Genomic DNA, 23,380 nt, shown 5'->3' with positions numbered 1-23,380 from the left:
AGATTATTATTTTGCATGACATAACTAAACATCTTAATGGTTGACTTAATTACTTAGATGTCAGTCTGTGTGTTTTTGGTGTTGTAAGTACAAAGCTTAGAAATGTTACTTTTAGGGCCAGGAGCAGTGGCTAACGCCTGTAATCACAACACTTTGGGAGGCTCAGTCAGGCGGATCACCTGAGGTCAGGAGTTTGAAACCAGCCTGCCCAAAATGGTGAAACCCTGTCTCTACTAAAAATACAAAAATTAGCCAGGCATGGTGGCAGGCACCTGTAATCCCAGCTACTTGGGAGGCTGAGGCAGGAGAATCTCTTGAACCCAGGAGGCGGAGCTTGCAGTGAGCCGAGATTGTGCCATTGCACTCCAGACTGGGCAACAAGAGCGAAACTCCGTCTCAAAAAAGAAAAAAAAAATTACTTTTAAAACCAAGTACTAGCTCATCTCTAAGTAATACTATTTAAGTAGGCAAAAGCCCCTGGAGGTAGCCTGAACTTTTTATACTCTTAGCTGAGGGGACAGAACAGAAATGATATGACATTTACAGAAACCCCTATGTGGCCTGGCCTCATTGGAATTTTTTCTGTTAGTTAAATAAAGACCATTTGTTTCTATTGATTAAAAACAAAATTATTCATATGATGGGTTCAAGAAAACAAATTATTTCCCTAATGGACAGTGTAGGTCAGGACTAGAAGCAAACAAGGATCTTCTATCCCTCACACATCTCAACACTCAAGCAAAAACTCAAAGAAAACAATGATACTGACGGCCACGTCATGCACCGTGCTCACACAAGGATGCCAAGAGGCTTAATATGTGTTCCTTACCTGGACCCTTTTCACTGGATCAGAAACACGGATGTCTGAGTCTGATAGGCATCCTCTGCTAATGCATTTTAAATGATTGAATCAATAATTTGATGGGCCACTTTTTATAAGATGCTACGATACCCTATGAAGCACTATTAAAATATTCATTTTTCTGCACACCAGATGCGGCCCAATTGTTCATAACCAATATTGGTTCTCTGGCAAAAGGAGCAAAGGCAGCCCTCTAAGATATTCCTCACTGATATTCCATTTTTCAGTGGCTTGGGAGACATGAGTAGGAAGCAATTCTGGGTCCCTGCACCCACGATCTTGGTGCCATCAAAGTGCCGCTGCTGGCAGGTTCCTGGGCACCATCTGAGACCAACCCCACTGTGAGGTTGAAGGAGGCTGATCAGAACAGTGGTCCTCCACCTCCTCCCTGACTTCCCAAGTCATCTTCTATTGATGTGGAATTATTCCCATAACTGGGGCCAGATGATCCCACCCTGGGAAGACTGGGGAAATTCCCAGAATGCTGACCTGAAAGTCCAATTTTCCCAATGTTTCTACTGTTCCCATGTCACAAGTCTTTGGGCAAAATCTCCCAGGCTTGAGAGATTTCAATCCAGCCTGGATCACCTCTCCACTTCCTCCATCCCAGACTGAAATTAAAAATCCCGTCTGCTGTCAATGAGGAGTCCCTTCAGGCCCTAAAGTTTAGGAAGAGGAATCCCTATCTTGTCTTCTTCACTGTCATCCCGGCACATCAGTTACTTAAAACAACCCAATTTCAAGAACTGATAGACCTTCATTTCTGGACACACCAAAAACAAGCAAATTCCAGAGGATCAGCTTCAGGGTGGCAAAATGGAAAGAGTAAAAGCCAACCACGGGGCCAGGTGCAGTGGCTCACGCCTGTAATCCCAGCACTTTGGGAGGCTGAGGTGGGCAGGTCACCTGAGGTCAGGAGTTCAAGACCAGTCTGGTCAACATGGTGAAACCCCGTCTCTATTAAAAACACAAAATATTAGCCAGGCATGGTGGTGGGCGCTGGTAGTCCCAGCTACTCGGGAGGCTGAGGCAGGAGAATCACTTGAACCCAGGAGGCGGAGATTGTGGTGAGCCAAGATTGCACCACTGCACTCCAGCCTGGGTGGCGAGTGAAACTCCGTCTGAAATAACAACAACAACAAAAAGCCAACCATGGGATCTGTGGCACAGCTCTCACTTCACCATTAGCTCAGCCAGGACTGGCAAGGGAGTGCGGACTGGAGAATCTTATCCTCTGTTCCTTAGCTGTTTAGATGTATAAAGCCTGAGGGCTTTGCACCTAATTAGGGTTTCAGAGCTTTGTTTTTCTCTCAACTAATTACATTTGCCCTGTGGGGAAGAGCCTCTGTCCAGGAGGCACTGCTCTCTGAAAATCTGTCTCAGCCCAACAACAGGTGCGAGAAGGTGAACAGCTCCTCTCCCCACCAATGCGGTGAGATGCCGAGCCAGGCCCTGGCTTCTTCTTGCTCCTCTCCTTTCATTATCTCTAACTCCAGTGTCAGCCCTCAAGCAGTCCCCTGCTTTGTCACCCCTGGCAAGGTGGGGAATGTTCTCTTAACCTGCAGCTTTCTCCTTCGGGAACAAAGCGCAGCCTCTTAGCAGCTAGCAATCAACTCCTGTGCTCGGGGCCTTCCAGCCAGACCTTCTGCAGTGCACCCTGGTAGGGGGTAAATTATCCTGAGCTTGGAAAATGTGACTGAAATCACCTCCGACAGAGGGAAATGGGTTTTCATAAAAGACGTTTCCTCACCTTCGGTTGCAACTCAATTCAACTGACCATTTCCCAACCTGGATCTCAAAAGAAATTTCTGCTTTGCTTCTGGGTATGAGCCTGGGTGATAATGAAAGGTACTTAGGAAGCCAGGCCTATTGAAGCAGTGTAGCCCTCAGAGGGGCATGGCTGACTTGGCTAAGAGTAGGTCAGGGTGTGGGGTTGAGGAATCCATGGGGACTCAGGGCATCCTGTCGCAGACACAGGAGCTGACCCAGCCACAGGGTCACAGGACAGCCTGTGTCACCACAGTCTCTGTGCAGAGTCCAGAGTTCACAAATGAGATAAATGGACATTTGCTGACTGGGGTAACTCAGCATCTATTCACCCTATTTCTGGGAAAAGCCTCAATTTACATGTGGGAATGGACCACCCCCTTATTGTTATAGGAGTTATTAAGAAATTATTTTAGGCAGATAGAGAGGAAAAGAGGTCCTTGGGAAGTTTTTGTTTCTTTTAAAGCAGATCCAGAAACCTTTCTTGTCTAACAGGAGAGCGCCAGCTCTAAGAGCCACTGGCAAGCTTTGATATGCAAATGCAGGCCACTGGAAACTGAGTCCACCCAAACATGGAGATACCAGGTTTCTTCCTTGCCCCAACAGGTGGCTGGCAACATGGCCACCCCCACATATCCCCACGTGCGTAGAACATCATGGCGCCCTGCATTTGCATCTTAAAAGGCTAGAGTGTGAGGGCCAGCTTTTTCGCAGGCTATGTGAATGACATGCCTGGTCAAACCAATCCTCTGAGCCCTGTGCAAGCCAGCACCGCCTCCTCCAGCCTCCTCATATAACTAGCTGATTACACCACACACACACACGCCCTCCCCCCACATCCCTTCTCCCCACCGGGGTTTTCTCTCTGTTCAAATCCCCTCTCCCTCTGTCTCTGTACTGGGGAGCTGTTTTCTTCTTCCTTCCTTCTTTCTTGTATATTAAACTTTTCGCTCCTTAAAACCACTCCAGGTGTGTCTGTGTCATTTTATCCAAACGTGTGCTAGACCAAGAACCCTGGTGTTCCTCCAGTCATCTGAGCCATATCATTATCTCATTCTGTTTTTGATGGCACTAACCACCAGCATACCCTGCTCCATCAGAACACTCATCCTCCTGAGCTCTGTGAATGGCTCAGGATGCACAAGTGAGAGAAAAATGTAGCCAAGTGAGGAGGCGGAGAGAAACTGCCTCCCGGTAACACAGTGTGCGCCCCTGGATCAAGCCATGCCTGAAGGCAGTTTATTCTGAACTTTTACAATAAGTGCTCTTTTTGTTTAAATCATTTTGGATTGGGTTTTTGTTCACTTGTAAGCAAAAGCACACTATGATAAAAGGGGATACAAGACAAATATCACAAATCCAGAAATGGGAAGGGCCCAACCCCAGAGCCCAGGCCAGTCAGGGAAGTGAAGAAACAGACAGCATCTGAGATGCCTATGCCCAGTATCCAGGGGCTAGGTCCATGGTCTTTGAGCCTTAAGATGCAGGAGATCCCTGTGGGGAACTTCACAACAGCATAGATTCCCACTCATTCCCATAGCCAATTCTCATCCTTAAGTCTGGAAGGGGAACCAGAGGTTTGGTTTTTAACCAATATCCAGGCAATTTGGAAGCAGATAACACAGAGAATACTTTGAGAAACACTTCCCTACACTCTGAGCTGGGAGTTAAAGGACAGGGTTCCAGTCTCTGCAGTGAGGCAGTGGCAAGAGCTCCGTGGGCGGGAAGAATATTAGGCCAGAGCTTAGAACAGGACTGCAGAAGCAAGCATGGAATGGAAGCACATCTGGTGATCTGTGACATACAACGAGCCTGCAGATCACAGGCAATGATTTTTGGAAACTCATCACACAGTAGTTTGAAGCAGCAGGAACGATTTGATCCAAAGTGCCATGTGAACACTTCCGAGTCTACAAATGCTTTCATAGGTCAACCTAAGCTGTTCCTCCCAACCAACCTGTCTGGCAATTAGAAATTAGGAAATTAAAACTCAGAGTGTCTAAATAGCATGCACAAAGCCACACAGCTCACTGGTTCAGTAGCCTAGACCTGGGTCCCAGTCTGTCTGACACCAAACCCCACACTTTTCAAATAATTCTCCCTTCCACTGGGGGAAGGGCTGGGTCTCAGGAAAGGTCTAAGGGACACACAGTGCGGGGATCAGTGAGATCCTGCTCAGCAGGCCCAGATGAGGGAAGGGGATGCTCCACCTGACTGCGCAGGAAGGCAAGGCCATTTTAACTTTGCAGCTTCTTCAACTCATCTGGCTCAAGAAATCCCAGCCCAGCTTGGGGATGGAGAGTGGAGGAAGACAGGGGCACCCTTGCAAGTGAAGACTAAGCTTGGTTTTTTTTTTTTTTTTATCTTACCCAAATTCCCTATCTAAAGGGTCTAGGGAGTGATGCCCTACAAACCATAAATTCTCATCAGATGGATTTTATTTAACCCTATATATTGTGACTTACTTTCCAACCTGACTCGGTCATAACATTATAAGACAAGGAAGAAAATCAAAATATTTTACCCCAAAACATAGGCTTTTTTGTCCATATCTTGAAATGGCCCTGCAAAGCTGTCCTTTGTGGGGGAAAATTTGTATCTGTAAAGAATCTCTATTAACATAGCTAGATATTTTTCTTCCAGGCCCTCCCAATCCTAAAGAGATTAACTGAAAGTCTAGCACTTTGTTTTTTTTGTTTGAGACGGAGTCTCACTCTGTCGCCCAGGCTGGAGTGCAGTGACATGATCTCGGCTCACTGCAACCTCTGCCTCCCGGGTTCAAGCGATTCTCCTGCTTCAGCCTCCTGAGTAGCTGGGACTACAGACGCCCGCCACCACACACAGCTGATTTTTATATTTTTAGTAGAGATGAGGTTTCACCACATTGGCCAGGATGGTCTCAAACTCCTGCCCTTGTGATCCACACCCACCTGGGCCTCCCAAAGTGCTGGGATTACAGGTGTGAGCCACCGTGCCTGGCCAAGTCTAGCACCTTTTAAAGATCTGAATAGGAAACATTTGCCATCTATTGTCTCTGAGGACAGCCTCTATAAGACTTCAAAAGAACCTTGGTCTCCACCATCTTTTATCTTAACTTGAAAATTTCCTTTCTATGGATCCCAGGTCTTTAGACAAGCTCACTGAAATTTACCTACAGCCTGGAAGCGCCCCTCTCCTCCCGCTTTGGTCCCACCTTTCTGGACCAAACCAGTGTATTTCTTAAATGTACTTGATCGATGTCTCATGCCTTTCTAAAATGCATAAAACCAAGCTGTACCCCGACCACCTTGGACACATGTTCTCAGGACCTCCTGAGGGCTATGGCAAGGGCCATGGTCACTCATATTTGGCTCAGAATACATCTCTTCAAATATTTTACTGAGTTTGACTCTTTTCGTTTACAGGAGCAATGGAAATGATTTTCTTTGATCACAGTGTCAGCTCCTGACATTGGGTTGCGCCCATCTGTGCTGTGGACTCTTCCCTCGGAATGAGAGAGGGAGATGGCTCCCAGTGTGGTTGGAAGTCACCCCGCCCCACAACAACACAGTGCAACAGGCCCCGGCTTCACGCCCATTCAGTTCAGGACAAGCTTTTTGGAGTATCAACTCTGGGCCAGGCCCGCAGGATACTAAGATGAAATAGAGACAGTTCCTGCCTTTGAAGGGTGGTGATTTACTGGTGGGGAGAAAGGAAGAAGCCCATGAAAAGTCGTGTCTGTAGAAGGTAAGAAGGGGCACAACCGCCATGGCAGGGGAGTCACAAAGGAGAAGCATTCAGCCTGCCGAGAGGTCCCAGGACTTTCCTGGAGGATCAGTCCCCAAACTGACTGTGACAGGGAGCAATACCCAGATAACAGCAGAGGCCCAGAATAAGAAAGAGTCTGTGAGTGGGCAGAATTCCCTCCAGGGTCATGAGGGGAGCTGACTTCTGATTAGGGCATTTCATCCTTCTCTGAAATGCAGCTGAGAACTGGTCAGCCTCACTCCCTTTCTGAGACCAATAGCAATCCCTGATGATCTCACCACAGGTCCAGCAGGTGCCCCGTCCACACTTTGTCCCCAGCCCCTACCTGGAAGCTCCAAACACCTACCTGAGGGGCCAACTCTGATTCCCAAGGAGGTGACACCTCCTGCCCCTTGTTGATAGAACATTGATAAGGAAATAGGACTGAGTTTTAAGCTTCTTTCCATGTCAAATATTTAAAGGCAATATAATGTTCATGTTTAAATAATATTTCATGTGTAATTAAACAATCCCTTATTGTTAAATAGATGGGTTCCAATTTTGAACTGCTATAATCTGTGTATGTGTCCTTGATTAAATCCTTAAGAGAAATCCCTAGAAACATTATCTTAGGGTCAAATGGCTTGGATATTCTGTAAACTGCTGATAATTATGGGAAATTGCCTTCCAGGAAGGTTATAACAATTTGCCTGATCCCCAGCAGCAACAGACTTTACAAAGTACTCAGTATCTAATATTTAACTTTGATAAAGATAAGCTTCTCCCTTCTTTTTCACTTAAAATGCTGTGTCCCACCTCACTTTTCAGTGTCTCTTCACACTGACAAGACGGTTGGCTAATACTTCAGAGCTTGCAGAGCATCTTTATACACTTTTAATCCTCCTAACAACCGTGAGAGATGGAGCTTACTATTATCATCCGTGTTTGCAAATGAGGCCCTGAGAAGTTGAGTGATTTCTGTAAGGTCTCAGAGCCAATAGACACTGGTAATGAAATAAAATGCAACGCCCCTTATCTTTGGAGCCCAGTGTTCCTTCCACATAGGTGGTTCTCCACCCAGGCTGCCCAGGAGAATGTGGAATCTCCAGCAGTTCTGACTTAACTGGCCTGGTGTGGATGTCTGTGATGGGTGAACATTCCCAGACCCTTTTAAGAACCTGATAGAAGTGGTGGACCCACTTCCCAGAAAAAGGGACGCACAACAAAATAATTGTCCTGAGTGGGTCTCACAGAATCAAGTGAACCCTTTAAATCTGGATCTAGAGGTCAGAGACTGAGAATGTCGAGATGCAAAAGAGATTCAGTGCAAGAGAAATCCTCCTACTGGTTTTGAAGATAGATGTTAGCACCCTGTGTCAACAACCTGAGAGTGGCCTTGAGTTGCTGGGAGCACCCCAGACTGAGAAACAGCAAGAAGAATATGGGGACCTCAGTCCTACAACCACAGGAACTGAATTCTACTGACAACCAGTGAGCTTGCAAAGAGGACTTGGAGCCCCAGATGAGAAGCAACCCTGGCTACCCCGATCTCAACCCTGTGAGATCCTAAACAGACAATCCAGCCATGCAACACCCAAACTTCTGACCTATAGAAACCCTGAGATAATAAATGGGCATTGCTCTAAATCACCAAGTTTGTGGTAATTTATTACACAGTCATAGGAAGTGAATCGACCTGATGTATCTGAGCACCTGCTAGGTTATCATTAAGATTACTCTTCAAAGGTAAAAATTATTTTTCAAAATGTTTCTGCCCTACCTTCCGTGAGCATCTGGTGATGGATGGACACACACACGTAAAGGTAGACTGTGTTTAGGTGGGCATGCTGGTGCATGCCTGTGGTACCAGCTACTCAGGAGGCTGAAAGAGGAGGATCACTAGGGCCCAGGAGTTCAAGGCTGCAGTGAAGCTGTGATTGAGCCATTGCACTCAAACTTGGGCAACAGAGCAAGACATCAGCTCTAAAAAAAAAAAAAAAAAAAAAAAAAAAAAAAAACTGCTGAATGCTATAAATAAGATTGGAACTTGCTCTGCTTTTACAAGACCACTGTTAGATGACCGACAAGAAGACTGTGAGCTGGTCTCTGTAGGAAGCAGGGGCCTGGGCAGCTCTGGGGGCAGAGGAGACAGGCCTGGGGCAGAGACACCTCAGGGCATTTTCAGAAGACAGCCAAAGCAGCCATTCCAGCTTGCCCAGGTAGATGGCAAGTCAATGGGAAATGATTCCAGGAAGGTAGGGAAAGATGGAATTCTGGAGAGCATTGGACCTCAGATTGGGAGTCTGAACATCTTTCCATATGCATCAGGAAGTCATGGAAAATTCACAGACTGGAGTGACTTTGGCAAAGGTGGGATTTAGGAAGACTGATCAAGGCATGGGATAGACCCATGGATGAATAGCCTTCTGGTCAGTTTGTCCCTGTGGTTTTCTATGCTGAGAAGGTGGGAATGTGCTGGGTGAGTCAGCTGTGGATTTGTGTCCCTGCCTCACCTCACTCCCCACTGTCGTGGATTTGTCAGCTCATCTGTAGTGCGCTCCCTGAAGAAACACTCAGTTCACTCAGCTTGTTTCTAACCCAAAACACTCTGCAGGGCCCATCCTCTCGTCTTTGCCTGGGGATGCCAGACCACACACTGCGGATGCCTTCCGCCTTAGCACTAGTGGGCTAAATGATGACTGCCTTGCTGTCCCAACACCACCCATCAAAGGGAAGACATCCACTGGGGCCAGTATAGCCCAAGTGACAAACTCTATTCCCTCCTTTCTCTCCATCCCATGGACCCTTGATTTGCTAAGTGGGAAGACACTTTCTCGTGGTTCAACATCACTTAATCGGCACAATTGCTTCTGCAGGCTAACTCAGCCAGAAACCCTTGATATCTGGGCAGAAGCGCATGGAACTTTTAAAAGGATTACTACTGCTTTTAATATTCCCTCTGTCTTGAGTCAGACCACCACCAAGGGCAGATCAGAGTTAATATTATATATCAAAGTCCTGCCATCAGCCTGCAGGATTTATTACTAGCATCTGTCCACTTCAGAGCTATGAGAACCAATGGAATTGGATCTAAGGTTTTGAGTTGGCTCTTGTGCATGGAAATTTGATGCAAACACTCTAATTTATTGGCCCTAAAGGGCTTTGGCAAGTCATTTTGGCAAGTCACCCACTGAACACAGAGTGAAATTTGCAGAGGTTTCCCCTCTGCTCGAACAGTGGTGTTCTCAGCACGTACAGGGAAGTTCTGCCCCCTTCCAGCCAGGTGAGCTAGGGGATTTTGCCTACCCTTTCTGAACTTCAGTTTTCTCATCCATAAGATGGGAATAAAAACATGGTCCTGGATACATGTCTCATGCTAGGCACTGAGGCAGGGTACTCTCTCCCCTGAATGCCTTGCTATTGATGCATCACCAGTAAGGCATGCATTCATTGCACAGAAACTTAGGCATATGCCTACCAACATGCCCGATGTTGTGTGAGGCCTGACCCCTGTGAGGATGCACTTCCATCTGTGTGAATTGATTCATGAGACCAGCCCTCACTCTCAGGGCTGAGGGCATTGGTGCTCTAACTTGTCTGAATATGGAATCAGCTGGAGAGATTCTGTAAATTACCAGTCCCATTCCACCCCTGAGATTCTGATTTCATCAGTCTGATTTCATTGCAGCCTGGTCGTTGGGATGTTTAAAACTCTCCCTGGGAATTCCAATGTGCAGCCAAGTTTGCAACTACACGGAGCCAGGTTAGTGGTGCGGTCAGCATGGTGATAATTGGGCTCATGAACCCATGACCTCAGCTTCATCAGGAGACCCACTGCAAGTACTGGCCCAACAGGAGGGAAAGGAGCTGAGTCAGATGATACCACTGAGGGGCATGAGCAAATGAAAAAACAGGAACCCAGCCGTGAAGCTGGGCCTGAGTGTTGGAGATGCCACTATAGAGACCCTGGTCTTAGCAATCCAGACTTTTCCCCAGTAGAAGGGAGAGGCAAAGATTATCCTGGCCGGGACTGTATAAGGACTTTGAAGGTTGGCCGTCCATCTCACCTTGCTGTTTCCCTCCTTCCCTGCAGAACAGCCATTCACCTGAATGTTCCAGGCTTTTGGTTAACAACCCCTGGTCTTCTATACCCATTCACACTCAAAATCAGGGGGAATTCCTTGAAATGGTTAAAATGCAAAAGTGAAATTTAGAAGCCCTATGAATGAAACAACAATCCAACAAAAATTCCCAACACTTTAAGCAAATGCTTTTCAGGCAGAGCCTTCAAATTGCTACTGTCCCACTATCTTCTGGAATTGTGTGTGTGTGTGTGTGTGTGTGTGTGTGTGTGTAGAGCAACAGGTGAAGCAGCAACCATAAGGTAGCCTACTTCAGGTCTGGCACCTGTTTTCACTGCTGTCATGCCCTCTTCACTGAGATCCTGACTTAAATATGTACACATGTGAATGCTGATTTCTTAGCATGAATTTTAACTCAGCTCCTGCTCGAGCATCAATGATTCCCAATTCCCATCAGAGGAATGGCCCCTTCCTGGTCTCTGCAGTCAGTCCTCTGAAGCTGCTCAGCTGCACCCCTGGGAGCTGAGGGGCCAACTCTGACTCCCAAGAAGGTGACCTCTGTCTCCCTTCCAGGGCCAGAGATGCAACATCACACACACACTGCCTTTGGAATGTGTGATTAAGCTTTTGGCTGCCAGTAGCCTGACAGCTTCCAGCAGCTTTGTCTGCCACTGTGTCCGCTTCTCTGTGCCAAAGTCACTGAAACAAAGGGACTGCAGATGTTGCTGTGAAGTCCTTCCGATTCTCCAGGACAGAGGAAAGCACTACATTGGGTGGGGGGTGGAGTGGGGATGATGGACTGTGGGAAACCTGCATGATGGGCGTGAAACAATAAAAATGAAGCGGATTTTCTTCATGGCACTTGCTGCCATAGAGATACATTTGTTTCTGTGTCCCTCTCACTGGAATGTAAACTCCCTGAAAGCAAGGACTTGGCTTATTTCTGTATCCCAAGAGCCTGACACAGTGCCTGGCACATGGTAGACGCTCAATAGATGTTTGAGATAGGGAGGGAGGGAGGGAGAGAGGGAGGGAGGCAGAAAGGGAGGGAAGGAAGGAGCAAGGAAGGAAGGAAGGGAGGGAGGGAGGGAGGGAGGGAGGGAGGGAGGGACATAGACTGTGGAGTTGGATAGACTTGGCGTTAATCCTTTCTGTAGCAATTCTAGCTGTGTAAAAATATGCAAGTGAGTCATTTATTTTCTTTGAGTCTCTTTCTTCATCATAGTACCAATTAACAGGGCTGGGGTAGAGAGTGATACATGTAAGGTTGCTAGCACTATTGGCAATCAAAACATGAGAGCTACTTATTTACATTGTGAGTATTGCTACTACTGATATTATCAGTTCTGGACATTACTAATGATGTGAGCACTGGCCTTTCATCAGAGATTACTGGATAAGGAACATTTACCGTCTTGTCTCTGCTCATTGTGCTAAAGTTCCTTCTTTATCCAAAACACTTTCTCCTGTTTTCCCAATTTAGTGAAAGGATTAATCTTTTCACTCTCATTCTTCCTGTTTTGTTTCCCATAATATAGGTCCCATCCTTCCTCATGAGATGGGTATCTCAGCAATTGAGCCCACCCCACCCACATATTTGACCCTGATCCAAGACCCTCATTTCTGGGAATGAACCCCAGATCAGCCATGATAGAGGATAGCCTGGTTTTATCTTTTTGCTTCTGAGCAGGATCCAACAATTCTCATAAAATTTTCCCCAGCCTGTTCAGTGGAATTGTCAAAGCATCATTTTCAAAAAGTGAAAACATGATTCTTATATAAGTCTATAGGGAGTGTGTATAAAGATCTGTTTACTTCACAAAAGAAAGAACCAGAGGATGGTAAAGCTGTTTGAAAAGAGAATTGGAAGGAGAAAGATTTGGATAGACCATCAGAAACAGCATGCTGACATAAGTTTGCTAATTTGGAAACCTCACTCGTTAATGTCCTGTAGAGCAATAAAATCTTTTTACAGGACAAAAATCATTTGTATCTCTACCAGACAAAAATTAACATGTAACTTGGCAGAGTCTGGGCCCTAATCAATAGTAAATAGTAAGTCAAACAAAAGTACATTCCCTTAGAGAGTTAAAAAAAGCTTTGGTGGTTTGTTAGGCAACCTTCCAGTATGGCATTAGAAAGACGTGCAGTCATCCTATTTTTACTTCCAAGTTTGGGATACTTTTTTTTTTGAGATGGAATTTTGCTCTTGTTGGCCAGGCTGGAATGCAGTGGCATGATCTCACCTCACTGCAACCTCCACCTCCCCGGTCCAAGCAATTCTCCTGCCTCAGCCTTCCCAGCAGCTGGGATTACAGGTACACACCACCACGCCTGGCTAATTTTTGTATTTTTTAATAGACAAAGGATTTCGCCACATTGGCCAGGCTGGTCTCAAACTCCTGACCTCAAGTGATCTGCCCACCTTGGCCTCTCAAAGTGCTGCGATTACAGGCATGAGCCACCATGCCCGGCCAAGTTCAGGATACATGTTTAAAACAAAATTGGTCCCCCTCAGCCTGGTGGATGTCCCTGCAGAATTTTAAAATACTATTATGTTCTAGATGTCTGATGCTGTCAATTCTCAATGGCCAGAAGAGGGCATCTGCCCAGATCAGTTCAGGTGTCTATCCCTGCTCCAATCGCCTGTGCCCAGGGTAGCATATCAGGTACACAGGGCTGTTTCTTCCCTGCTATTGGTAGAATAGCTTTTCCAAGAAGGGGATAGGCTGGAATGGAAGAAAAGAGTCCAAAGAGGAAGGAACCACAACAGAAAGAGAATTGCTTTCCTTTCAGTTGTGGGAGCACCAGCTTAATGCCTCTTCCACATTTGCCCAGCAGAGGAAATGTTTGAGCCGAATGACAGAAAACCTAGGGTAGCCTTTTTGGTGCCTCCTGACAATCACAGAAGCAGGCTGGGATCCTACCCAGGTATGGCAGAGCAAGTGAGCCCACCTAGGTGGGAATCCTTACCCTCCTAATCCTGCAGGTTCACTTCACAATCTTGTGTAGACCTTAAACCACTGTTTAGACAGTTATATGAAATGGGGTATTTTCTGGAGAAAAGGACAGTGAATGGGGATATGGGGATTTTTTTTTTTTTTTTTGAGACAGAGTCTCACTCTGTCGCCTAGGCTGGAGTGCAGTGGCACGATCTCTGCTCACTGCAACCTCCGCCTCCTGGGTTCAAGTGATTCTCCTGCCTCAGCCTCCCGAGTAGCTGGGATTACAGGCGCCCACCACCACACCCAGCTAATTTTTGTATTTTTAGTAGAGACAGGGTTTCACCGTGTTCGCCAGGCTGGTCTCAAACTCCTGACCTCAGGGTATTCCACCCGCCTTGGCCTCCCAAAGTGCTGGGATTACAGGCATGAGCCACCGCACCAGGCTGGGGATTTCTAAGTCCACTTGGCTCTCTCCCCTCTGGGCCTCAATGGGCAGCATTTTATCTGTAGCCTTTTTATCTTATAATAGTTTAACTAATGGATCTATTTTGAGTAAGGGATATGTAGAAATTCTTTTGTGATTCCAGGAGGAGATGAGAAGTACAAAGTGCAATTATAAAATTATCATTGTCACCATTATCTCCAATCAGCACATCATTCACAGTGACAGTTCTAAGAGCTTTATATGGGAAAAGTGTAATCTATTGCAAATAGAGGGCCATCATTACTGCTCTTAGCCTCCCTTTAGGATTAGGGATGCAGGTTATCATCTAGGTCCTGTGGTCTCCTAGAGAGAGCAGGGAGCACCATCTCCATTAGTCAAAAGAAAGAAACGTAAATGTTATGAGATAAGACTAGGGCAATGACTCCCTTTTCTTGAGACAACGAGTCGATTCAGTGTCGAAGAAAAACTCAGTGAGCTTTGTTGCCTTGCTCTTAACCTACAAACTTGGTAGAGCCACAGAAAGAACATGGAGCAAAATGAAGAAATGGTTTAGTTCCTCTAAGGATCCTTTCATACTTAGGCATTGCTTAATCCAGTTGACTGATTTTTCAAAGCATCTTGCCATATCTGATTTGAAAGCACACAAAGGAGGTGGCTACTTCACGCCTCATCTCTTGGCTCTAGGATCATATTGGGATCAGGCTTTGGGATCAGGTTCTTTGCAGATCAGAAATGGCATAGGGGAGTGTACCAGGAATCAGACAAACCTAAGCACACATCCAGATTCTGCCTTTTTTTTTTTTTTTTTTTTTTTAGCTGTGTGGGAAAATCTCTTTGCTACTGACATGGTTTGGCTCTGTGTCCCCACCCAAATCTCATGTTGAATTGTAATCCCCAGTGTTGGATGTGGAGCCTGATGGGAGGTGATTGGATCATGGGGGTGGTTTCTAATGGTTTAGCACCATCCCCCAGTGCTGTCTCATCATAGAGTGCTCATGAGATCCGGTTGTTTAAAAGTGTACAGCACTCCCGCTTTAGCTCTCTTCCTCCTTCTCCAGCCAAGTAAGACGTGCCTCCTTCCCCTTCACCTTCTGCCATGATTGTCAGTTTCCTGAGGCCTCCCAAGCCATGCTTCCTGTATGGCCTGTGGAACTGAGAGTCAATTAAACATCTTTCTTTTTTTTTTTTTTTTTTTTTTGAGATGGAGTCTCGCTCTGTCACTCAGGCTGGAGTGCAGAGGTGTGATCTTGGCTCACTGCAACCTCCACCTCCAGGGTTCAAGCAATCCTCCTGCCTCAGCCTCCTGAGTAGCTAGGATTACAGGTGTGCACCACCACACCCAACTAATTTGTGTGTGTGTGTGTGTGTGTGTGTGTGTGTGTGTGTGTGTGTGTGTTTAGTAGACACGGGGTTTCACCATGTTGGCCAGGCTGGTCTCTAACTCCCGACCTCGTGGTCTGCCCACCTCGGCCTCCCAAAGTGCTAGGATTATAGGCATGAGCCACCGCGCCCGGCCCACCTCTTTTCTTTATAAGTTACCCGGTTTCAGGTAGTTCTTCATAGCAATGCAGACTAATACAACTACTTTGAGTCTCACCTTTCCTTATTTGGAAAAATATTTCCATTGAAGTGTTATGGTGAAGATTCAATACAATTAAATGATATAACATATGTAAAGGGCTTAGCAATAACCCAATGGCTAATAAGGAGCCAAGGAGTCGTAGCTCTCAGTATAGTCAGCCTCTAAGAAGAGAGCAAATGTTTATTTTCAAGAAGAATTATGCAGAAAGGGCCACTTTCAGTCTACCATCCCCCCAAATTCCTTGAAGGAAGGATGATGTGAGCAGCAAGGGAAGAAAGGAGAGTGGGCATGAAATACTATAGAACCTGCAAGGAATGAAGTCCCTCTGTCTGTGTGTGCCTATATCAATAATTTAAACTTACACATTCATGAGATGCACTGTGTTTATTAGGATGTACATGTGTCCCTAAGAATCTGAGAGTTCCTGAGAGACAGAGACGGTGTCTTACTCATCTGCTCTCCCCAGGTCCTGGCTTACTACCTGGCACTTACTGGGTAATAAATGTCTGTTGAATGCCTGGAAAAAGAAAGGTAGGAAAGGTATGAAGGAGAAGATGGAGGTCACGACCAGTAGAAATCTCAGCTGTTCTGCCTGGGCTCCATGTCATCTCCCTGCTATTAGGCCCATCAGAATGTAAGCACAAATGCCTAGAGAATGACAAGCTTCTTTGGGACTCTGCTGACTAGACATGACATAAGACTGGACCGCTCCTGGGGAACTTCCAAGAGCTGGCTCCAGGCAGTGACTAATCCTAGGAGCTGCTGGCTTGGCTGCCTCTCTCCCTTCCTTATTTCCAAGATTGGTCACCTCCTGCTCTGAAATAGCAATTGATTTTCAGACATGAGTTGATAGAGCCATGATTTTCTAATACTGTTCCAAAGGGGCTAAAGTACCTCTGAGGAGCAGTGCAGGCTAGGATCAAACTCTCCCTACCTTCCACTCCACTCCCTACCTTGCCCCTCCACCTCTGCCCACTTTCTATTTCCTCAGGCACAGCAGCTTCTACCTTATGGATTACAAATTCTGGTCATCCATCTATGGTTGCATTAGGAAAAGAGTACTGCTACTTTCATTTTCTTTTCTAACCACTGCCCTAGAAGAATAACACCTCACATTCTCTGGTAGACTGAAGCCTGCAGCTGCAAGGATGCTCAGAAAACCAGACTTGTATTCATTGGCCACTTGCTGCACTTTCTGTCCCTCGATCCTTGCAACGTACCTTTGAGGTAGGCATAAAAATCCCCATTTACAAGAGAGAAAACCAAGGCAAAAGAGGTTCAGTTTATTTCAGGCTCAAATGTGCTTCCAATAGCTTATAGCCTCTACAGCTAGTGTTTGAACCCAGGTCTGAAACAAATAGGATTGACAAGGGGAGGGAAAAGAGGAACAGAAATTCTTTTCTATAAGACAATTGTTTATGCAGCCAGGATTTCTTAAAATCCAGTTTGTGCCTACGGACATAATCTTTGAATTTGCTTTGTTTCTCGATGAATAACTTGGAAGCTATTCAAATAACTTGGAAGCTTCCTTTAAAAGGAACATCAGGAGGTGATTTTTGACTAACCCTAGGTGTACTTTCTGAGCCAAATAGATTTTCAAATAAGAAAATGGGAGGACGTGAGCTTGAGGAAAATGATAGGCATTCCAACCTCACCTGCTTGCTGACGACCTCCACATGATTTCAACAATGATTTCAAATATTTCACTTTTTAAGTCAGTGTGACTTAAGTATGAAATTGCCTCTCCCTAAAGCTCCCCTAAGGCCTAAACAGTCGTCATTACCATAGCTGTGACAGGGAGACTGTTGAATTTATAATCTATTGGCCATTCACAGCATAGCGTATAAACCTAGCTCATGATTTCTTTGCAATAGAAGTGCACATTTTCATCATATTCCCTTCACAACTTACTCACCAGATCAGACTTTGAGCTCTCCTCCTGCCTTCACCTGGATCATTTGAAATGGTCATCCATCCTTTGGCCCCAATACCTAAACTAAGGTCTATGAACAATAAGATGATTTTCTTCAGTGGGACTTTTTTGTTTAATATAATATTAGATATTTCCCCCAATACAGGGCTCAATCTTTTTCTTTTTAAAGCAATATTTCTCAAAGTACTTTTCACAGAACTTAAGTTTCATTAAGCACTTCACTAAAAGAAAAGTCTGTGATCTAATAAATTTGGAAAATATTGAGAATTAGAGCCCCCTCTTAGATATGTACTGTAGCTACTCAGCTTGTTACAGATGAAGTAAACATTGTAATATTCACCCAGCTTTTGAGTGATGTCTATTAACGTCACCCAAATGAGTATTCCATGGAATGCACTTTGCAAAAACCTATTATTCAAGAAAATTCTGGAGCATGAAAGCTATTAACGATAAACCCATTCACAAAATCACACCAAATATCTAAAATCATGTTTAAAATCTCCTAGAAATGGGTTGAATTGCCCACTTCAGAGACAACGTGATTCTTTTGTAATAACGAGTTTTGTTTAGTGAGTACTTATTATCTCATTGAATCCTGAGGACTACCTCACAAGGTAAGTATAGCTCTTTTCATTACACATGACAAACAAGGCTCAGAGAGGTTAAGCAACTTGCTCAAGATCACAAAACTGCAGAGTGACAAAACTAGAATTTTGAATCTAAGCTCAAAGGGTCACCAAACCAAATTTGGATCCATCCACCCAGCCTATCAAAGTCAAGCACTGATATCGGCATTGCTGAGACAGAAGTTGAGGAATTTATTGCAGGCAGCAAGCAAGGAGTATCAGGCAGCTAATCCTTAAGGCCTAATCTCCCTGATGGCTTATGTGTAAGGGTTTTTAAAGGTGGGAAGGCAGAGGTTGCAGGCAAGGTCATACAATACATGGAGGCTACATATTGGTTTGGCCAAAAAAGGCAAAATATCTCAAAGTGAGGGCCCACAGGATAGGTGACCATTAGATGAATTCAAAGATTTTCAGATTTGAGACCAGGTGCTGTGGTTCACACCTGTAATCTCAGCGCTTTGGGAGGCCAAGGTGGGTGGATAACTTGAGGCCAGGAGTTTGAGACCAGCCAGACCAACATGGCAAAACACCATCTCTACTAAAAATACAAAAATTATCTGGGCTTGGTGGTGTGCACCTGTAATCCCAGCTACTCAGGAGGCTGAAGCATGAGAATCATTTGAACCTGGGAGGCAGAGGGTTCAGTGAGCTGAGATCGTGCCACTGCACTCCAGCCTGGGCAGCAGACTGTCTCAAACAAACAAACAAAAACCCAAAGATTTTCTGATTTGTGATTGGTTAAGTTTTGGCTACAAACTTGGGGTCAGCAGAAAGGAATGTTCTGCTCTGGCCTGTGGGTGTGACTTCCTCCAGGTCCCTCAGGAAGAAATTTAGAACAAAGAACAGTTGTGAGAGTTCAGTCCTCAGTTCCTCCTTATCTGAGATCTACCAGCCAACAGGTGGTATTTTCCATTTAGCGGGGTCTGGGTTTCTACAAAACAACTCAGGGACATATGTTAAGATGTTATCTCTAGTTTCTATAGGGAAACAAACATTTTGTGGCTCCAATTTTCTTTTTTTAAATTATACTTTAAGTTTTAGGGTACATGTGCACAACGTGCAGGTCTGTTACGTATGTATACATGTACCATGTTGGTGTGCTGCACCCATTAACTCGTCATTTAAGATTAGTTTGTGGCTCTAATTTTCTTGACTATTGTTTTAAGCTATTATTACCTTCTTACTTATCAGGGTGCTCATCTACTTCTTGAGGCTAGCCAGGTGGCTGGAATTTTCCTTGGAGGGACTCAAGAGTTTCCTTTATTTTTCGTGCCTTAAATGGGTCTGTCCTCCCTCTTCAAAGCTCAAGCTCTTAAGGACTATGCTATTGTTAGATTTTTCGTATTGGAGCAGACCTTCCCTCCTACTCAAGAACACCCCTTCTTCAGACAGCCTGGCTGGGTCTTCATCCTGGGAGAGCTCATGAAACACAAACCAGATCTTGGCCCTCACATGTGTCTAGGCAGAGCTCAGCCTGGGCAACACCAAGCGTTCCCCTGATTTTGCATGCCCCAGCCAATTCAGAGTCAAGATCCATGCTCAGCTCCTTCCCTGCAAAGTGCTAATGATGAAGGATGGGGATCAAGTCAGCAAACTCCAGAAATGGTCTTAGACTAGGAGTCAAGCCTTGAGATCCTATTACACACCAGATTCATTCCCTGATTAGAGCTGCTGAATTCTTTTACTCTCACTGCACTCATGCTAAAGTTTCTTTCCTCCAGCCTCCTAACCCCAGAGGAGGCTGAGCCATGATGCCCATTGTCAAGCAATAAATATTTAAGGAGCCCCTGAGATATGTCAGGCACCATCGTAGGTGCTGGGACAAGTGAATGTGACCAGGAAAGTCCCTCCCCTCTCAGAGGTTCTTTTCAAGTTGGAGGACAGCAAATACAGAAATATAGAGTCTAACATAACAACAGGGAGTAAAAAACACTTTGAAGAAAAATAAAGTGGAATAAGAGGGTAGGGTTGCCATAGGGTTCTCTGGGCAGTCTTCTATGGGAAGGCCACTTGTTTGGGCAGAGAAACAAAAGATGTCTGAAAGGAGGACTACGGGCCCCCCATAAGTGCGCTCCGGTCTGTGCACAGGGCAACGGGCATGTAATTTCCCATGATTAAGACCTACAGTATGTACAATATTACTGCAACAGACACTGAGACTCACTTAGCATTGTTTCATAGCATCCAAGTTGCTCTGTTGGAGGAAAGTGCATGTGATGGGCATTCATTTGCTTCCGCCATCAGACAGATTCTCTACCTTTGTCCTTCCTACAAGATTCCCTAGGAAGGCAGGGCTCAGTGGCTCACACCTGTAATCCCAGCAATTTGGGAGTCCGAGGCAGTCAGATCACAAGGTCAGGAGTTCAAGACCAGCTTGGCCAACATGGTGAAACCCCGTCTCTACTAAAAATACAAAAATTAGCTGGGCATGGTGGCATGTGCCTGTAATCCCAGCTACTCAGGAGGCTGAGGCAGGAGAATTGCTTGAACAGGGACCCGGGAGGCAGAGGTTGCAGTGAGCCAAGATCGCACCACTGCACTCCAGCCTGGGCCACAGAGTGAGACTCTGTCTCATAAATAAATAATAAATAAATAAATGATTCCCTAGGAAGCTGACTCCCACTGAATGTGCCACTCAGGAGTCCCTGCTCTCTAGATTACAGTTGAGTTTGCTCAATGCAAGGCCCCAGCAGAAATGTTGAAAGTAAGAGCAAATAGATAGTTAACCACTCTTTAAAACAACAATGGATGTATACTTCTCTGGCCTCAGCTCCTGTGGGGAAGCTCCAGTGCCAGTCCCTGGGTGCTTCACCATTTTCAGTTAGTTCCTGAACCTTGTAAACAGACCCTTCACTAAATTCTTCCTAGTTAACCCTTTGAGAATGAACCCATTTCCTGCCAGGACTCTGACAGATACAAAGAACCCACAGCCGACTGCTGGGTGTGAGGCAGACCTAGTGCATGGCTCCACACTGCCATCTTGGGGGCTGGCACAGGCTGGCACTGAGTCTGGGGAAGGGAACTGGGGCTGGAGGTGTGGAGGGGAAGACCGTGCATAGTTGCTTCCTGATCAGCTCTTTATTTGATTGAGAGTGAGGCAGGGAAGATTAGAGGGAAGCTTACAGTGGAATTCAGGGCTGAGGCTGCTATTCTTTTGCTCCTTGTAACTTCCTACAGTGTTGTCAGCATCCACATACTTCTCTGTGGGGTTGGTCTCAGAGCCAGGTTACCTTGTCTTAGGTCCAGTGGCACCCTGACTGGCTTGGTGTCCTTGAACAGGTTACCTAACCTCTCCATACCTCAGTCCCTCAGCTGTAAAATTAAAAAAAAAAGAAAAGAAAAGTACCTACTGTATAGCATTGATTTGAAGATTGAATGAGCTGGTATTATACAACGTTTAGAAGCAGTGCCTGACACACAAAAGGCTCTCAACAAATACTATCCTTTACTAATATCCCGTGTGTCTGTATCAGACCTGGGGGGGGTGGAGGGACAGAAAGAAGTGGGAGAAGGTAAAGAGATGGGCAAATGATCTCTAAAGTCTCTCTGGCACTAACACAATTCTTTATTATGTATTTTGTCTGGCTCTTTATATTGATAGCTGTTCCAGAGGCAATCAATACCTATTAGTCGGTTTTATTCTTATTTTTCTGTCTGACCTTACAGGGGAGCAAACTGAGGCAAAGCATGAACTTACTTCTCAGGAAATTAACCATTATGTTGGCAATCGCTGTGATTATTTGAACGGCAGCATCTGGACAAATTTAGTCACATGAAGTACAGAAGAGAGAGTTCTCATGGTTAAAACGAAGCTCTCTTTATTTGCTTCTGCTAATTAAAAAATCAGAGCTAAAGATACTTAAACACTACAGTTAAAATGCCATGGTTGTCTATTGGCTTAATGAATTCTCTTATGAAATCAACTCTAAAATGTTATCCATCATAAACCATGAAACACAATTTTTCTTATTCTCTTTAGAGCTTTACAATTCATCTTAAAGACCAGTGTTTACACTCTCTTCTGTAGGTTGTACAATAACCTTTGGCGAGAAAAAATAAAAGTCTGGCTTTCTGACTCATAGGTGTGTTCCCTTTAACAGAAAAAGAAAATATGTCCTCTTTAAAACTGATGATCATTGGTCACCTCAATTTTATTGAAGTTCACTTCTGACCTCTTTAGATGTAGTTGTCTACGTAAAACTGCCCAACAGAATTCTCTGTCTGAATGCCTTCTCCACAAACAAAATTTTAAGAACTAAAATCATCATCTTTCCTTCCAAATGTGCTCTCCCTATGTCCCCAGGGCTCTCCATGTGTAGAGCTGAGACCATTTGCCACTCAGTTTCCTCACCCAATTAATTGCAAGTCCCAACAATTTTCCTTTTTTTTTTTTTTTTAAATGGAGTCTTGCTCTGTCACCAGGCTGGTGTGCGGTGGTGCAATCTCAGCTCACTGCAACCTCCGCTGCCTGGGTTCAAGCGATTCTCCTGCCTCAGCTTCCCAAGTAGCTGGGATTATAGGTGTGTGCCACTACATCCAGATAATTTTTGTATTTTTAGTAAAGAGGGGATTTCACCATATTGGCCCAGATGATCTCAATCTCTTGACCTCATGATCTGCCCACCTTGGCCTCCCAAAGTGCTGGGATTACAGGCATGAGCCACCATCCCTGGCCCACTTTTGCCTTTTTAACATCCCTCAGCTCTTCAAATCCATTTTCTCTTCTCTAACACCTCCCCATTCCCCAGCTCGTAATGAACTCTTAAGTAGATTACTACAATCACCTCCCAAATGGTCTTCCTGGCTCCATCAGCCTTGTGACCTTCAAGTTCATTCTCCACATGGATGTCAGAGTAACTTTCTAAAATGAAAATCTGACCACGTTACTCTCTTGCCTAAATCCGCCTATGGCCGCTGTTAGGATCAAGTCTAAACTCCCGACCCTGGAACATCAGGTCTTCGTGCTCTGTTCACTGCTTCTCTACCTCACCTGCAACCAACACCACTCCCACATCCATATTCTGCTCACCGTGTATCAACATGAACAGGAGGTGGGTGTTTCAGTCCCCAGGAAGACACTGGGCCTTTTCAATCATCTACTGCTGTGTAATAACCACCCCGCAAACTGACCACATGATTTCATTTTGCAAGGGTTCCTTCCTTGGGCTGTGTTCAGCAAAAGGGTTTACTGAGCTGGCAGGTCCAAGATGGCCTCACTCACAGGACTGGCTGTTGATGGGAGCCTTGATGCTCTTGGGCTCACCCCTTATCCTCCAGTAGGTTAGAGCTTCTTACAGTGGTTTCAGGCAGCATCTGAAGACAGTAAAAACAGAAGCTCCAAGGCTTCTTACATTCTAGCCTGGAAAATCACATCACATTGCTTCCTTCATATTTTTTTTGGCAAATCAGGTT

At 45.3% G+C, this 23,380-nt stretch overlaps 1 long non-coding RNA gene and 1 pseudogene across 1 annotated transcript; one reads left to right on the top strand and one right to left on the bottom strand.

Annotated features, from left to right (window-relative positions):
- Nucleotides 1-15,781: 15,781 nt before the first annotated feature.
- LOC104004806 (uncharacterized) lies at nucleotides 15,782-17,415 on the bottom strand. Its single transcript, XR_677855.1, has 3 exons — nucleotides 17,325-17,415; nucleotides 16,363-16,629; nucleotides 15,782-16,225 (listed from the first exon to the last, which is right to left on the bottom strand). It is a non-coding gene; the product is annotated as an uncharacterized LOC104004806 (long non-coding RNA).
- Nucleotides 17,416-23,175: 5,760 nt separating this feature from the next.
- LOC101058256 (protein capicua homolog) overlaps nucleotides 23,176-23,380 on the top strand; it is a 38,361-nt pseudogene continuing 38,156 nt past the window's right edge.

Source organism: Pan troglodytes, chromosome 1 (genome assembly GCF_028858775.2).
Source record: "Pan troglodytes isolate AG18354 chromosome 1, NHGRI_mPanTro3-v2.0_pri, whole genome shotgun sequence".
Taxonomy (NCBI): Eukaryota; Metazoa; Chordata; class Mammalia; order Primates; family Hominidae; genus Pan; species Pan troglodytes.
The sequence above is the reverse complement of the archived record's forward strand: the minus strand, read 5'-3'. Positions and strand labels throughout refer to the sequence as shown.